Below are 7349 nucleotides of genomic sequence, written 5' to 3'. Positions count from 1 at the left end.
TATGTGATTATGTGCTTATGTGTTCCCTTTTATGTTTTTGTGTGATCCAAGTTTTTGTTATCCAAATCGTCGTAGAATCTTCCGTATCTTCATATAAGGGATTCATAGTAGGACATCCAAAGGTACTACCTTAAATCCTTAGTGGGCTTCTACGTAATAGTAAAGACCTTGGATTATAATGTACTATTCCATAATTAGACCCCTTGAGTGGTCTAGTTAAACAGATTGATCGAAAAATCTGGTTAGGAATATCATGTGATGATATAGCTGAAAAGACTCCTTGGTGGTCTAATTAAAGAGATCATTTGTCGATCTAATTAAAAGGACCCTATGATAATAGTCTAGTCACACTCATCACATGCTTGATTTTCTTCCCCTTCACATTACAAAACAAACTGTGCGAACTGTGCAAGGAATTACGTAATTATGGATGCATACATAATTATGGAATTCGGTGCACAGAAACCACAGCAAGTTTTGTTACGTGTCTAGAGTTGACTCAGTTCATTTCTGTTTCTGAAGAATACCCATTGAGGAAAATGACTCATTCCGTTCATTTTCGTTTCTAAAGAATATCCATCGAGGGAAATGAATATCCCTGATTTTTCTTTTTCCTTCATTTCCGTTTCTGAAGAATACCCATTTGAGGAAAATGACTCATTCCGTTCATTTTCGTTTCTGAAGAATATCCATCGAGGGAAATCAATATTCTTGATTTTTCCTTCATTTCCGTTTCTGAAGAATTCCCATTGAGGAAAATGACTCATTCCATTCATTTTCGTTTCTGAAGAATATCCATCGAGGGAAATGAATATTCTTGATTTTTCCTTCATTTTCGTTTCTGAAGAATATCCATCGAGGGAAATGAATATTCTTGATTTTTCCTTCATTTCCGTTTCTGAAGAATACCCATTGAGGAAAATGACTCATTCCGTTCATTTTCGTTTCTAAATAATATCCATCAAGGGATATGCATATTCTTAATTATTCATTCATTTTCATTTCTGAAGAATACCCATTGAGGAAAATGACTCATTCCGTTCATTTTCGTTTCTGAAGAATATCAATCGAGGGAAATGAATATCCTTGATTTTTCCTTCATTTTCATTTTTAAAGATTGTCCGTTGAGAGAAATGACAGGATTATGCCTTACATAATCTTTGATGGGTTATTCTACGCAAATAGATAAACACCCTAGATTCCATGCAAGGCAATTATTTAACACAACGTCACAGACAGACTCCTACGAATAAATTTCGGGACGAAATTTCCTAAAGTAGGGGAGACCGTGACACCTGTGCCTCTACGACCATCAAAAAAAAATACCAAATATATGAAATATTGTGTTTCATACTTGGGATTTTTAAAAATACGTGTATTTTTTTGTACATATCAATGCATGTTCGATTTCAAGCTCTAAATCGCTTTCTGGAATTTATACGCGCACTGATGCGTAAATATAACCAGTTTAATGCGACGAACACTCCGGAATAGTGAAATAGGCTTAACATACCTTAAATAACCTTTACATAACTTAGAAATAAGTTTTGGAGGGTTTGGTGTGGCGAAATCAAGTTTATTCGCTTACAGGGACTAATTTCGACAAACTGCGAAAGTATGCCGATTTGTACTGTAACGAACATTCTGGAACTTGATCATAAGTTAAATATGCCCTAAATATCCATTACATAGCTTATAAATAGGCTTTGAGGTGTTTGATGCGCAAAAATAAACTTCCTTGATCAATAGGGACTAAAAGCGTCAAAAAGTGCATAAGTTTGCATTTTCACGCATATGTTACGTTTTGAATACATACGGACATCCAAAAGTTTATGTAATAATTAAAATATTTTATTCTAGTGATTGGCATGAGAAAAATCCATTCGTCGCGCAATTTGGAACGTTTTTCGCGTTCGTGCGTATTTCGTCGTAATTAACCGAATAACGTGATCATACGACCAAACGAACCGACATCCGAGATATTTTTTAGCATGTTTCATGTTCCCTGTACTTAACCTTCTTTACAGAGCCTTGAAAATGGGTTAACGGGGTTTAAACGCATCAAAATAGGCCTTAAACATGTGCAGGGAACAAAACTGTAAATATTTGAAACTTTCTGGAACTGGGCACATGCTGGCGTCACGCCACCACTATATGGGTTGGCCGTCGTGCGACGCGAGCACCATATCTGGACAGAAAATTGTTTCCAGCTTGTTTCCAGCTGTTCCAACTGATTTTGGCACCTTTGCACATGGTTTTTATGATTCTATTGACTCTTTTGGAGGTGCCCATGGTATTCAAATCAGTGGGCATGAGGTGTACGGCTGAGATTGAAGCTCGGTTTTCGATGAACGATCCTAACGGTTGTATGAAAACTATAAATACCTCCCACCCCTTTGCTCAAAACTCACTCCTTTGATATGATATTTCTATAAGTTGAAGTGCTTTCACTTCATACCTGAGAATAATCGGGTCAAACTTCCGTTCTTGGACCTTTTGTAAGTCCTCTTTCGTTCTTTTATGTGTTTTTAGCACGAAAGTCAAACTCTCTACATTGACCAGTTTATGGTCAACACGAAGTTCGTTTGAACTTCGCAACGTGAGCGTAATCAGGATGGTTATAGTCCCTAGTGACTATGCCTACTGATTACCACGTTATTTAGATGTAGTGACGAGTCGTAGTTTCAGTGAAAATGCGTATTCTTGCGTATTTTGTAACCAAACTACTTTTAGGTATCAAAACCGTTTGTTTTGATACCAAAACTATTTTCTAAATTCGTTAAACAGGTTTTAACATGTTTAGCTCGTCACTTTAGGTTTAGTGCTTATATAGGGTTGTAAGGTAAGCGATCTAAACAATCGCTTATACTTTCGAACCCGACCCATTTGGTCGATCTTTAGGATCCGACCAAACACATTAGGTGACCATAGTTGTATAGGGAATAACCTTCCGAGGTATACCTTATGGTAACGTCGTTTAGTTAGTTGTATGTTAGGTAGTTTATATGCCTTAGGTAAATTACCAAAATGCCTTTTTTATGACAAAACTCATTTTAAGCATATGTAACATAAATTTTGATATCTAAACTGATTTGGCAACAATATTAGACATGCTAAGGCATATAATACTTGTCATAGGACTAGTTAGGCGGTCTGAACGCGTTTTACGCGAACGAAGCGTTAAAGTAGCGTAAGCTACCTAAACGAGTCGTAATGGGTTGTAAGCACTTAGGTTAAGTTTCATTTTAGTATGTAGGGTTTATTAAACCATATCATATGAGTTCCAATACTCATTTGGTTTACAAAACCTCATACTATCCGATCTTCCGAGTTAGGTCCGTTTATTAACATAGATACCTATATTAGGTGCCGTTTGATTTCCGTGATCTCTAGCATTGCTTGGTTGTTTCTCAACGACTTCTAAGCACCCTCAGGTGAGTACATAGACCCCTCTTTTACATAGACCCCTCTTTTACTGTTTTCCAAACGTTTTGGGGTGAAACACATGTGCCTACTTGTTATTTTCGTACTTTCCATGTTTTCATATCATATACTTGCTATGTTTATTAGTACACTATTAGTACATGATTTCATTATGTTTTGCTATGTATGTTCACTTAACATGCTAGCACAATTATTTTACGTTTTGAACCATTTGAAAACGTTGGATGTATGTGAACCATTTGAAATCATTGGATGTATGTGAACCATTTGTAATCATTGGATGTATGTGAACCGTTTGTAACCATTTAATTTATATGAACCATTTGTAACTGTTTGAGCCATTGGGTTAGAGAAGTGGTTAGGTAACGGGGCGGGTGTAATGTGTTAAAAGAATGGTGGATACGCCGCTGGTACTTCCTATATATAAGTGCTTTTAACACATTATATATCGTTGCGTTATCTAGATCACTTGGGTAAACGATTTCGAAACAATGTCACACAAGGATCTTTTCTGAATAATATAAACCATACGATTTTTATTAACGAGTTTTTATGAGATATTTTACAATTTGATTTAATAAAACAAATGTTTTGGAGTTAAGAACCATGGCTACGAGATTTTACAAATTATAACCAACTTGATTTGAGTTGGTTAATTATGTCGCAATATTATACTTTTCAAAACAAGGTTTTTAAATAAGTATTGCAACATGTAAAACGAGCCATGAATCTGACACTCATATAAAACCTATGTACTCGCCGGCATTTTTATGCTGGCGTATTTTCACGTGTGTTTCAGGTACCATAGTTGATGATGATTGACGATGATTTTTGTGTACGCTCACATAGGAATGGACGAGGCCTTAGTGACTTAATAACAATGAAAGACTATTTGTTATTGTTTTGTTTCTAATTCCAATGTAATGTAACACGTTTAATTTAATAAAACGAAACTGTTTAATCCATGGTTGTGAAACAATGATTCTGTTACAATACTCCCCGTCGTTTCCGCCACGTTTTGTCGTTTTACGTGGTTGGGGTGTGATAGTCATGAGTCGCCTTAATGCGCTCTCGGATCTGTATGATCTTATCTGTCATTTCTTGAACCAATTCGGGACCAACAAGTTGTCTATCACCCGTATCTGCCCAGCATAATGGTGATCGACAATTGCGTCCGTAGAGTGCTTCAAACGGTGCAGCTTGGGTGCTTGAATGGTAGCTGTTGTTATACGAGAACTCAACCAAAGGTAGGTGAGTGTCCCAACTGCCACCCAAATCCATTACACAAGCTCGCAACCTATCTTCTAGCGTTTGAATCGTTCGTTCGCTTTGGCCATCTGTCTGTGGGTGAAATGTAGTACTCAGATTCAACTGAGAACCAAAGGCTTCTTGGAAGAATTTCCAAATCCTTGACACAAATCTTCCATCTCTATCGGAAATAATTGAGAGAGGCACTCCATGTCGTGCAACTATCTCTCTAGGGTACAGCTCGGCTAGCTTACTTGTGTTATCCTTTTCTCTGATCGACAAAAAGTGTGCAGATTTCGTCAGGCGGTCTACGATTACCCAAATCGTGTCATGACCTCTGGGTGTCTTTGGTAACTTCGTTATAAAATCCATTGATATTTGCTCCCACTTCCACATGGGTATCTCAGGTTGCTGTAGGAGACCTGAAGGCTTCTGATACTCAGCCTTCACTTTGGCACAAGTTAAACATTTTCCAACATAAGTTGCCACATCGCCCTTCAGTCTTGGCCACCAATAGAAATCCTTCAATTCCTGGTACATCTTATCCGATCCTGGGTGGATCGAGTACCTTGATTTATGTGCTTCATCAAAATCATGTTTCTAAGACCACCAAAGAGGGGAACCCAAATTCGTTTCATAAAACACAATGTTCCTTCCTCATTGGGTACTAACTTCTTCTCCATCCCACGAAGGTATTTTTCCTTAAGATTATCCTTCTTAAGAGCTTCTCTCTGCGCAGCACGAATGCGCAACGAGAGATCTGTCTGTATAATCATCTCTAAAGCCCTAACCCTTATGGGCTTAATCCTCTCTTTCCGACTCAAGGCGTCTGCCACCACATTCGCCTTTCCTGGGTGATATTTGATTTCACAATCATAATCATTTAACAACTCAACCCATCGTCATTGCCTCATATTAAGCTCCTTCTGATCGAATATGTGCTGTAAGCTCTTATGATCAGTGAAGATTGTGCATCGGGTGCTATACAAGTAATGTCGCCAGATCTTTAATGCTAACACCACTGCGCCTAGTTCCAAATCATGCGTAGTGTAATTCTTCTCGTGAACCTTCAATTGGCATGAAGCATAAGCTATAACCTTCTGTCACTGCATCAGCACACATCCTAATCCCTGACGCGAGGCGTCACAATATACCACGAAGTCGTCGGTGCCTTCGGGTAGGGATAAAATAGGTGCATCGCAAAGCTTATTCTTCAGCAACTGAAAAGCTTCTTCTTGTTTATCTCCCCATTCGTACTTCTTATCCTTCTGAGTAAGGGAGGTCAGCGGTTGAGCGATTTTAGAAAAATCCTCAATGAATCGGCGATAATATCCTGCCAAACCAAAAAATTGTCGGATCTTGGTTGGCGTCTTTGGAGTTTTCTAGTTCTTAATCGCTTCTATCTTTGTGGGATCCACGTGGATTCCATCTCCGTTTACTACGTGTCCGTGGAATTGTACTTCACGCAACAAGAACTCGCACTTCGAGAACTTAGCATACAGTTTCTCCTTCTTGAGCAGCTCTAAAATAGCTCTTAGGTGTTGTTCATGCTCTTCCTTCATCCTTGAATAGATCAAAATATCGTCGATAAACACAATCACAAATTTATTGAGGTAGGGTTTGCAAACTCGGTTCATCAAATCTATAAACATTGCCGGTGCGTTCGTCAGACCAAACGGCATTACTAGGAACTCGTGGTGTCCATATCGAGTCCTATAGGCAGTCTTCGGAATACTCTCTTCCAGAATTTTCAACTGGTGATACCCTGATCGAAGATCGATCTTGGAGTAGAAACTCGAACCTTGTAGCTGATCAAACAGGTCATCAATCCTTGGCAAAGGATACCGATTCTTAATGGTCAACTTGTTTAGCTCTCGGTAGTCGATGCACATGCGAAAACTACCATCTTTCTTCTTGACAAACAACAATGGAGCTCCCCAATGCGAGAAGTTTGGTCTAATGAATCCCTTGTCTAATAACTCCTGAAGCTGCGTCGACAGCTCTTGCATCTCAGAAGGCGCAAGTCGATAAGGTGCCTTAGCTACAGGCGCGGCACCTGGAACTAAGTCAATGTGGAATTCGACTTGTCTCTGTGGCGGCAATCCTGGCAAGTCTTCAGGGAAAACTTCAGGATATTCCCTCACAACTGGGATATCTTCTAGCTTCGTCTCTTCGACTTCTTTATCCACAACGTGCGCCAAGAAGGCAACACATCCTTTCTGAAAACACTTTCGGGCCTTCAAACAACTGATAATCCTTAGAGGCGTATCATGCTTCTCTCCATGCACTACAATCGTCTCTCCATTCGCCATCGGGACGCGAATGATCTTCTCATGACATACGATCTCTACTCAGTTGCTTGATAATCAATCCATTCCAACTACCACGTCAAAGATTCCCAACTCGACTGGCAGAAGATCAAGCGTAAACTCATGCTCCCCGAGTTCTATTACACAGCCTCTAGTCACTTCGTTTGCTTCTACTAGCTTTCCATTAGCCAGCTCTATCGAGTACGGAATATCTAGCTTATCGGCAACTGACCCAAGTATATTCTTAAATTCTAGGGAAATGAAGCTATAATCGGCACCAGTATCAAATAGCACAGATGCAGAGTGTTGGTTGATAGGGAACGTACCAGTGACTATGTTCGGATCTTG

Source organism: Helianthus annuus, chromosome 9 (genome assembly GCF_002127325.2).
Source record: "Helianthus annuus cultivar XRQ/B chromosome 9, HanXRQr2.0-SUNRISE, whole genome shotgun sequence".
Classification (NCBI taxonomy): Eukaryota; Viridiplantae; Streptophyta; class Magnoliopsida; order Asterales; family Asteraceae; genus Helianthus; species Helianthus annuus.
The sequence above is the reverse complement of the archived record's forward strand: the minus strand, read 5'-3'. Positions refer to the sequence as shown.